The 11,456-nt window shown below is 39.0% G+C and overlaps 1 pseudogene; it reads right to left on the reverse strand.

Moving 5' to 3' along the window:
• Nucleotides 1–956: 956 nt before the first annotated feature.
• Nucleotides 957–11,079, reverse strand: LOC150021976 (nonsense-mediated mRNA decay factor SMG8 pseudogene; annotated as a pseudogene).
• Between the last annotated feature and the right edge of the window lie 377 nt (nucleotides 11,080–11,456).

Raw genomic sequence — 11,456 nt, forward strand, 5'->3', positions numbered from 1 at the left:
ATCACCAAGCCATTATTATAGAAAATGTTAAAGAGACTTATTTAAGAAAAAGAATAAGATCAAAACTATGAACATTAAAAAGACAACAAACTCACAAACATCAACAACTGAACCTAAAAAAGCAAAACAAAAACAAACAACTAGAACAGAAAAGAATCATAGATATGGAGATCATTTGGAGGGTTATCAGCAGGGAGGGAGAGGGGGGAGAATGGGGCAAAATGTTGAAGAATTAAGAAGCATAATTGGTAGAAAAAAAATAGACAGAGGGATGTTAAGAATAGTATAGGAAAAGGAGAAGTCCAAAATCTTATATACATGACCCATAAAAATGAACAAAAGAGGTATTGCTGGAGGGAAAGGGGTAGTGGGTGGAGGGGTCCAAAGGGGGAAATATTGGGATGACTGTAATAGCATAATCAATAAAATATAATTAAAAAAATAAAATGCATGCTGGTGGGACAGCTGTCACAATACAATCTAACAAAATTGTTTTGAATGAAGTTAAAGACAACTAAGCACTGCTAGAACCATCTTATGGGGAAAAAAAACCAAGCAAGTTTTTTGGTCAATTCAATAGATGATCCAGTTGATGAATACAGGTGGCAACAGTAAAGCATTGGGAAATCTCAATATAGCTCGAATATATTGCAATACAAGAGCATTAGATTCAATGTTTATTTCTGATTTGAGCTTTCTGATTTCAGAGGATAAAAATATCTAACTAGGCTCTGGAATATAAGAAGGTGTACCTCAATTTTCTGGTTTCATGGAAAAAATTATCTTTGGTATTATTTAATGTCTATAAGAAATTTCAATCAAATATGTGGGCTATAAACTTTACTTAAGTTCCTCTTATTATAAGCAGTTTCCACTGAATATAAAAGTGTTGTATTCCAAAGATTCCTTTGTAATTCACATATCTTTTTTTTAAGTCCTTTCCTAGAATGACCAATGTTTATTAGAAAGTTGTAGCCCCACTGACAATAAATATCAATGTTATCACAAAACAGTAGAACAATTATTGTCCGAATACTGAGTTTCTGTAACCAAAACCCACTGTGGGTTCAAGAAAACACTGTATACACATACCAAATGAATAACTCCATATACACCAAAAACAAAAACCAGCTCAAGTTTAGAAATGAACTGGCTGGAACACACTTATTGTGCTACTGCTTTAAGAATCCCATGGAGCCCCTTGTAACTCATTAACTGCATGTTTTCCTTCGGGGGCAAACACGGTCCTCTCTCTGTCACATATGTATAAGGAAATCTCAAAACCCAGAGACCATCTGGTGGGAGAGTGATTTCTTGTTTTCCTGGGTAGAATACTGGACATGGTGGTGGACCTGGTTATACCCGAGACATTAGTATTATCTGCAAAGGAGCATCAGGAACCACAACAGAAAGCCTCATAAGTTGAGCATAATGTGGTTTTAGCCCTCAACCCTGAGACAATGACAGCATATATAAGGGCATATCACTATTCAGGGCTTTTACAGCTGTTTCCTTTGGTCCACTTCCTAGTACTTTCACTACTTTGTCAGACCCTGAGCATATAAACCTCTTACCTCGAGAGTCTTCATATTCAAAGCCAACAGATGCTCGAGCTGTGTCATCTCCCCATCCTCCTCTTCCCATTATAACTGCACTTCTCTTTCCAGGAATAGCTTTATTTGGAGCATAAGGCGGAGTTGCCTCAAACGCCCTAGGCTCAGATGGAAACTACTCTGTCCAGCAGAGATCTCACAACCATGGTGGAACAAATCTATCCAGGACACTGTATTTTGTCTGGGGGATAAGGGAGGCGGCTGTTCCCTCTAGTGGAGAATAACACAAGACCTCTGTCCTTCATGCTTTTCATTGAGAAGGGTATGCATGGGAGATACAAGGTCAAAATTTATGGATCATCAATAGCTTTTAGGCGCTTGGATTACAGTTGACAATAACAGATTATAAGTACCAGTACACAGGGCACAGTGACCAGTCTGTGTCAGGGTCTACTAAACATCTTGATGCCACACTGGCATTAGTGCAAGGTTTCATACATTCCTTGCTAGAGATTGTTTACACTTAACTAAGAGATAAGAAAAGCAGAGCAAGTTCTAAAGCATAGTAAGCATTCTTTAAATCCAATTCCCATGGAAAGCCTCTGAGTGGCTTTCAGTTATGTCTCCTGCACAGCCTTTCGTTGAGACTTAAAGACAAGCTGGGGGGTGGGGGGCAAGTCAGGCTCACAGCTGGGGCTACAATTCCCTAAACCACAAGGAGCGGTTCCCCACAGGAGCAGGCCAAGAATTTGTGTCTAAGTCTCCTTCATCTTTGGCTCTGGTCCTGATGACAATGTCCCAAAGCATAAAATAGTTTGCTCCTGGAATGAAACCCTATTGGTCTAAATCTGTATGAAAGTTGAAACACTTAGAAGGCCCAGTTTAACCAAAGACCAGATTGAGAATTAGGGTAGCAGATCTTTCGGGCAGTTTGAATACCGCATGTCTGGGAGATACTCAACTGTGGATGCCTGTCGATCAACCAAGTTCGGTCTCTTCTCAGATTTTACTTCTCTTTGACCATGAACTTCTGGATTATTTCCTCCTGCTTATGAATAAACTGGATAGGTATCTAAACTACCTGTGAATTGGCCTAAACTCAAAGCTAAATTCAGACATGTGCCCTCTCCTTGGGTCCGAGGTTCTTTTTCTTTAAGTTTGTCAGCTCCTGCATCTGGAGCAGAAGAAGATTCATTTTTGGCAGGTGCAGGATCTGAAGTGCTTAGTTCAAATATTGGGAAATTGATACGATCCAATTTTCCATAACCCTTTTCTACCAGAAGCTGATAAAAGTTAGCTGCCTTGATATCAGAGGGATCATCTCGAGGTGCTTGTTTCCTTCCACAGTTACAGGCACCAGTGGATCGAGCGTGGCTATTGTGATATAGCACAGGAGGGTTTCTTTCAGCCTCTGGTTTTCTCCTAGGTTGTGGGTTCTAACCCCGGTTGGAATACAGGCGCTCAATGTTTCTTGTTCTCTTTCTTTCTCTTCTTCTTTTCCTCTCTCACTCAAATCAATAAATATATCTGGTCTAAAGACCCACAGATTAGCTGAAGTCCAGGCAGTAGCCTCGCCCTCATCATGAAGCTGTAATTCACATATCTGTTATGCAGATTGCATTACACCATGGAAACAATGTGCTCACTGGAGCCCTACCCCTTAAAACCAAATTGTTTAGTTCACAGTGAAGCAAAAAGAACTATAATACTAGTAAAATACCAACATCCAATTTTAATTTTTTAATTATATTTTATTGGTTATATTGTCACAATAATTCCAATTTTTCCCCTTTGCTCCCCTCCACTCAACACCCCACTCCCCCAGCAATCCCCAACCAAATCCATGCCTATGGTTCATACATACAAGCTCTCCTGCTTCACTCTTTCATATACTCTTCTTCTTCTTTTTAAATAAATAAATGATTAATTAATTATTTTAACAATAAAAAATAACAATCCCTCCCTCTCAGACTTAAGACCCTTTATAATCTTATAAAGGACAATGGGCGAAGGTCTCAAGCTCCTCTAGCTGCTTCAAGCTGGACATGGTCATCGTCCTACCTACCCTTGGGACCAGAAATCCCTAATAAGAGTTGGGGATGTGGAGAGGAGGGTGGCCTTCCAACATGGGGAAGGATCGTGCAGACTCCAGGTCAGTTGGCTGTCCCCAGACAACGGCGTGCTTGGTTTAACAGGCTGGCATCCTTGTTGTATTCTGGGAGCAAAAGATTTGGCAAAAAGGTTAAAAGACATCATTCAATCCATAAACACTAAATAACAAAAGGCAGGGATTAATTTTTCAATGTCCCACATTAGGGAAAAGAAGGGCTTCTTTGGAGGAAGGTGTGCCAGGCACATCTCACCTGTCCAAACCCTTTTGCCCATTATACCTAGTTGGGCTGAGGGAAATATTTTAGGTTTCCCCCCTCTCAGACCTCTGGGCCCTTTCAGTCGAAGCCATTAGGATAGAAAAGAGGAACCAGTTTTAAAGTGAAGCCCACAGACCACCCCGTTCTTCACCAACCCAGCCACTTAGTTCAGTCAAACCATTGAGTCTCAGGAGGCAGCAATGCAGACAGGATTAAGTGAGGCCTATACCTATAGATAATCACTCAGGTAATGAGATCATAGGCTTATGCTCCTTGAAATCAGAAAACACATGTTAATTTATGTAACATAACCCAAAAACAAGTCTAAATCTATAAGACTGACTTATGGAAAGACACCCCGTTGCAAGGTATTTGACATTCTTCTTGCCTATAAATTAAATATCTTTGATGATACCACAGACATAGTTTAACTTTCAAGTGAAAACATATTTTAAATGAAGATAAACTTTAAAGATGGTTAGCTGCACTACTTTATAGTCTACCACTGATCATTGTGATTTTCCTTGAATAATGATTTTTCTCCCTAAGATTACCCTCCTTGTCATTAAAGGGGCTGCATTAAGTCCATTTTTAATTCATCCTGTTCATTTGCATAAACACAACAAGAGGTGCAAATGATCACTTACGATCTTTAGTTCTGCTTTGCTGGAAACTACGCAAGCAACATCTAGTGTGACCTTTAGTCTGCCCTTCAGGGCACAGAAGCTGAGCCACATACCTGGAATTCAGCCTTGCCTATACACACCTGTCTTTTCCAAATCCTTCTGGTTTTCCACTGTGCCTTAAGGTCCCTTCTAACCATCTTTCAGGAAAACAACCTTCATTCCTTCCCTGGAAAGATTGCTATGGACCACACAACCAACCACGGTACCAGGCCTTTTATCTAGTGGGTTTTTATTACCTTTGAAGGTCATTCCCAGTTCCTCAGTACTTTTTGATAACAACCAGAGCCCAAGCATGTCTCTTTTAGGCATGACATTCCAGTCAAAGTCTTGGTCAAAAAAAGAAAAAAATAAACCTCTATTAACAACTGGTCTTATTAGTTTTATGCAAATAAATTTATGTCATTTCTTACTTGTTTAGAATGCCAAACTCTGGAGGGATCAGATAGGGAGAAAAATATACAGTGTGAAGAAAAATCATTGTCTTTCTAATATTCACTGAACTGGCATTTCCATTCTTCATATTTTCATTTTTTCCCCCACTAAAATTTTTTTGTTTGTTTTTCCATTACAGTTGTCCCACTTTTTTTTCCTCCTCTTGCTTCCTTGCTCCCTGTCCTCTCCTTCTCCAACACTTAGTCCCCACTCAGTTGTCCATGTTCGTGGGTCATTTATACATGTTCTTAGACCAGACCCTTCCCCTTCTTACCCCCTTCTCTCCCTCCCGCCTCCCCCTTTGTTACTGTTAGTCTACTCCTTGTTTACATACCTCTGGTTCAATTTTGCTCATTTGTTTGTGTTCATTAGTTTCCTTTAATAGGTGACAGCATAAGGTATTTTTCTTTTGCTGCCTGGCTTATTCCACTAAGCACAATTCTCTCTAGTTCCATCCATGTTTTTGCAAATGGTAGAAGTTCCTTCTTTCTTTCTGCTACATAGTACTCCATTGTGTAAATGTATCACAGTTTTTTGATCCACTCACCTACAGATGGACACTTAGGTTGTTTCCAGCACTTGGCTATTGTAAATAGTGCTGCTATGAACATTGGAGTGCATAGGTTCTTTTGAATTGGTGTTTCAGGATTTTTCGAATATAATCCTAGCAATGAAATTGCTGGTTCAAAAGGTAGTTCCATATTTAGTTTTTTGAGAAAATTCCAAACTGCTTTCCATAGTGGCTGCACCAGTCTGGATTCCCACCAGAAGTGCACCAGCATTCCCATTTCTCCGCATCCTCTCCAGCGCAAGTTGTTGATTTGTTGATGATGGCCATTCTGACTGATATGAGGTGGTATCTCACTGTGGTTTTTATTTGCATCTCTCTGATGGCTAGTGATGTTGAGCATTATTTCATATGTCTAAGGACACTCTGTATGTCCTCTTTGGAGAAGTGTTTGTTCAGGTCCTTTGCCCATTTTTTAATTGGGTTGTCTGTCTTCTTGGTGTTGAGATGTGTAAGTTCTTTATATATTTTGGAGATCAATCCCTTGTCTGAGATATAATTGTCAAATATATTTTCCCATATGGTTGGTTTCCTTTTCATCTTGCTGATGTTTTCTTTAGCTGAGCAGAAACTTTTCACTTTGATGTAGTCCCATTTCTTTATTCTTTCCTTTATTTCCCTTGCCTTAGGAGATATATCAGTGAAAATGTTGCTATGTGGAATATCTGAAATTTTCTTGCCTATTTTTTCCTCTAGGACTTTTATGGTGCCAAGGCTTACATTTAAGTCTTTGATCCATTTTGAGTTTATTCTGCTGTAAGTTGGTGGTCTAGTTTCATTTTTTTTGCATGTCCCTGTCCAGTTCTCCCAACACCATTGGTTGAAGACGCTCTTTTCATTCCATTTGATGTTCCTTCCTGCTTTGTCAAATATTAGTTGACCATATAGACCTGGGTTTATTTCTGGGCTCTCTATTCTGTTCCATTGATCTATATGTCTGTTCTTATGCCAGTACCAGACTGTTTTGATTACCGTGGCCTTGTAGTATAATTTGATATCAGGTATTGTGATTCCTCCTACTGTGTTCTTCTTCCTCAAAATTGCTGTAGCTATTCGGGCTCTTTTTTGGTTCCATATAAATTTTTGAAGTATTTGTTCAAAATACTTCACTTACTGTGAAAAAATGTCATTGGTATTTTAATAAGGATTGCATTGAATCTATAAATTGTTTTGGGTAGTGTGGACATTTTAATGATGTTGATTCTTCCCATCCATGAGCATGGTAAATGCTTCCATTTATTTGTATCTTTCTTAATTTCTTTCCTCGGTGTTATGTAGTTTTCTGAGTACAGGTCTTTTACCTCCTTGGTTAAGTTTATTCCTAGGTACTTTATTTTTCTTGTTGCTATGATAAATGGAATTTTTCTTTCAGTTTCTATCTCTGATATTTTATTGTTGGTGTACAGAAATGCCTTCGATTTCTGAATATTGACTTTGTACCCTGCTATTTTGGCAAATTTACTTATTAGTTTAAGTAGTTTTTTTTTGTGGAGTCTGTAGGGTTTTCTATGTACAATATCATGTCATCTGCAAATAATGACAGTTTTACTTCCTCTTTTCCAATTTGGATGCCTTTTATTTCTCTTTCTTGTCTGATTGTTTTGGCTAGAACTTCCAAGACTATGTTGAATAGGAGTGCAGAGAGTGGACATCCTTGTCTTGTTCCTGACTTCAGGGGGAATGCTCTCAGTTTTTCCCCATTGAGTATGATGTTGGCTTCAGGTTTCTCGTATGTGGTCTTTATTATGTTGAGGTATGCTCCCTCTATTCCCATTTTGCTGAGAGTTTTCATCATAAATGGGTGTTGTACTTTATCAAATGCTTTTTCTGCATCTATTGATATGATCATGTGGCTTTTGTCTTTCATTTTGTTTATGTGGTGTATTACATTTATTGATTTGCGAATATTAAACCATCCTTGCACCTCTGGAATGAATCCCACTTGATCGTGGTGTATGATCTTTCTAATGTGTTGCTTGATCTGGTTTGCCAATATTTTGTTGAGGATTTTAGCATCTATGTTCATCAGTGATATTGGCCTGTAGTTTTCTTTCTTTGTTGTGTCTTGACCTGGTTTTGGAATTACGGTAATACTGGCTTCATAGAACGAGTTTGGGAGTCTTCCCTCTTCTTAGATCTTTTGGAATAGTCTGAGGTGGATAGGAGTTAGTTCTTTCCTAAATGTTTTGTAGAATTCACCTGTGAAGCCATTCGGTCCAGGGCTTTTGTGCGCCGGGAGTTTTTTGATTACTGCTTCAATTTCACTAGTTGTTATTGGTCTATTCAGGCTTTCTGCTTCTTCTTGATTCAGTTTGGGAAGACTATATGTTTCCAGGAATTTGTCCATTTTCTCTAGGTTGTCAAATTTCTTGCCATACAAAGTTCGTAATAATTTCTTACAATTCTTTGTATTTCTGTGTTATCAATCGTCATTTCTCCTCTTTTGTTTCTGATTTTATTTATTTGGGTCCTCTCTCTTTTTTTCTTGATGAGCCTGGTTAAAGGCTAGTCAATTTTGTTTATCTTTTCAAAGAACCAGATCCTACTTATGTTGATCTTTTGAATTGTTAGTTTAGTCTCTATGTTATTTAATTGTGCTCTGATCTTGATGATTACCTTCCTTCTATTTGATCTGGGCTTTGCTTGTTGTTCTTCCTCTAGTTCTTGTAGCTGTAGGGTTAAATTTTTTATTAGAGATTCTTCTAGCTTTTTTAGGTAGGTATGTATTGCTATGAACTCTACTCTCAGGACTGCTTTCGCTGTATCCCATAGGTTTTGGGTTGTTGTGTGTTCATTATCATTAGTTTCCAGAAACTTTTTAATTTCTTCCTTGATTTCATTGTTAACCCATTCATTATTTAATAGCATGTTATTCATTCTCCACGAGTTTGAATGTTTTTGAGTTTTTTACTTAAGGTTGATTTCCAATTTTAAGCCATTGTGATCTGAGAAAATGTTTGATATAATTTCAAATTTCTTGAATTTGTTGAGTCTTGTTTTGTGTCCTACCATGTGGCCTATCTTTGAAAATGTTCCAAGTGCACTTGAGAAGAATGTATATTTTGCTTCTTTGGGGTGAAAAGTTCTATATATATCGACTAAGTTTATTTGACCTAGAGTGTTGTTCAATGCCTCAATATCTTTAGTGTTTCTTTGCTTTGAAGATCTGTCCATTGTTGACAATGGGCTGTTAAAGTCCCCTACTATGAGTGTGTTGCTGTCTATATCTTTCTTGGAGTTTTTCAAAATTTTTCTTACATATTTGGGTGCTCCTAAGTTGGGTGCATATATATTTATAAGGGTTATATCTTCTTGATGAATTTTTCCCTTAAGTATTATGAAATGTCCTTCTTTGTCTCTTTTTATGGCCTTTGCTGTGAAATCTGTTTTGTCTGATATAAGCATTGCTACCCAGCTTTTTTTTTCATGTCCATTTGCTTGAAATATTTGTTTCCATCCCTTCACTTTCAGTCTGTGTAGATCTTTTGTTCTAAGGTGGGTCTCTTGTAGACAGCATATATGTAGGTCATTCTTTCTAATCCATTCAGCTACCCCATGTCTTTTGATTGGAGCATTTAATCTATTTACATTTAAGGTTATTGCCGATAAATATTTATTCATTGTCATTTTCCCCCTTTGTACTTGTGTTCCTTTCTGTCTCTCTCTGTTTCTTCATCTTCTTAAAGCAGACCCTTTAGCATCTCTTGCAATGCTGGTTTTGTGGATGTGTATTCTTTTAGCCTTCTTCTGTCTTGGAAACTCCTTATTTTACCTTCCAATTTGAATGAGAGCCTTGCTGGGTAGAGTATTCTTGGTTGTAGGCCTTTGTTTTTCATTGCTTGGAATATTTTTTGCCAATTCCTTCTGACTTGTAGTGTTTCTGCTGAGAAATCTGATGATAGCCTTATTGCAGCTCCCTTGTATGTTATTAGTTGGTTTTCTCTTGCTGCTTTTGGGATTCTCTCTTTGTCTTGGAATGTTGGCATTTTAATTATGATGTGTCTTGAGGTGAGCCTATTGGGGTTCATCTTCATTGGGACCCTCTGTGCTTTCTGGACTTGCGTGACTCTTTCTCTCCTCATGTTAGGGAAGTTTTCTGTCATTAGTTTTTCAAAGACGTTTTCTATCCCTTGCTCTTCTTCTTCTCCTTCTGGAATTCCTATGATACGGATATTATTATGCTTCTTGTTGTCCTGCAGCTGTCTTAGAACCTCTTCATTCCTGTTCAGTCTTTTTTCATTTTGTTGCACTGTCTGGGAGTTTTTGTCTACATTGTCTTCCAGCTCACTGATCCAATTTTCCGCTCCCTCTAGCCTGCTTTTAATTTCTTCTACTGTGTTCTTCAATTCAGAGATCGTATTCTTCATTTCCTCCTGGCTCTTATTGATAGCTTCTATGTCCTTTTTCATGCTCACGTAATTTTCTGTGAGTTCCTTGTAGTTTTTCTGGAGTTTCTTGTAGTTTCCCTGGAGTTCTTTGTAGTTTCCACTGAGCTTATTGAGCTTCTCCATAATCCATGTTTTGAATTCCATATCTGATAGTTTGCTCCCCTCTATTTCATTTAGCACTCTTTCTGGGGACTCTCCCTTTCCTTTCGATGGGGGCTTGTTTCTCTGTCTCCCCATTTTTGTGACTCCTATTGTTTGTTGGTGCTTCCTAGAATGATCTGCACTTCCTGGATCTGCCCCTTGTGGTATCAGATCCTGTACCAGTCTGGGCCTAGGCAGCCTGTTGGAGACTTCTAGGGATCTACTGCCTTTGTCTGTCTTCTTTAATTGTTAATCTATTCAATCTGTGATTAGCCATCAGGCTTAAAGTCCATGGGTGTTGCAGCTTAATTCCTGTAGGCAGGGCTTTTGCTTCCCCTCTGGCTGATGCCACTTGGAGGGGAATGGTCTGCCTGCAGTATGGGGATGAGTCAGCCCTGGGACCTAGTCGGCTGCTCCCCAAGTTCTCCGCTCAAAGCCACCACATCAAACTCTCCCCAAGTGTCTCCAGTCCTCTCTGCCTTCCCTCTGCTTGAGCCCAGGGTAAGTGGGAGCCAAAATATTTTCGTATGTGATTCTTAAAAGTTCTTTTTCTCCTGCTGTTTCTCTCCAGCTAGCAAGAAACTCTGTGGCTTTTTGCTTTTCACAGCTGATACTATTTTACTTTCTACTCTGTTGCTGTAGGCTGGGAAGCCCAACTGGGGGTTTAGACCCTGCCCTTCTCAGGGGGGACCCCTGGCTGCTGAGCTGTTTCTCAGTCCCTTCAGCTGCCACCCGTGTGAGCCCAGCCAGCCCTTTTGTGTCTCCGCACTACCTACTGGTCAAGTTGTGATGTAATGGCCTTTTCTGTCTCTCCATGGTTATGAGACTTCTTTCCAGCTAGTGTTTGGTTGGTTATTCCAGATGATTTCTCCAAAATTAAGCTGTAAATCCAGACTGGTCCTGGGAAGATGTTAGTCTAGCTTCCACTTACTCCTCCGCCATCTTGGATCCAAATCCTAATTTTTAAAAGGCAAAATTTAATCAGGGTAGCATTTGACAAATATATCCAATCTTGTGCTTTGAAAATGATGTTCATTTCTTCTTTTCTTCACTTGGAAAAGTAAGTGCAGAGGCATTCCCAGTTCCACAGCTCTAGTGACAGATTTCATGACTGTGGGGCAGATACTCTGAAACTGGGGAGATGTGGAGTTTTAAAGACCTAATACCACTGCCTTCTAGAAGAAGTAAAAGTCATTTGTTGGTTCCAGGCTATTTAAAATATGAATTAGGTATATTTCTAGATTCAATGACATGCCAAAGGAGGAGCATGATATTTGCGTGAGAGTGGTTCACCACCACATTTTTTTGGTATCATCATG

This window comes from Furipterus horrens, unplaced genomic scaffold (genome assembly GCF_987537825.1).
Source record: "Furipterus horrens unplaced genomic scaffold, mFurHor1.1.pri manual_scaffold_1, whole genome shotgun sequence".
NCBI lineage: Eukaryota > Metazoa > Chordata > Mammalia > Chiroptera > Furipteridae > Furipterus > Furipterus horrens.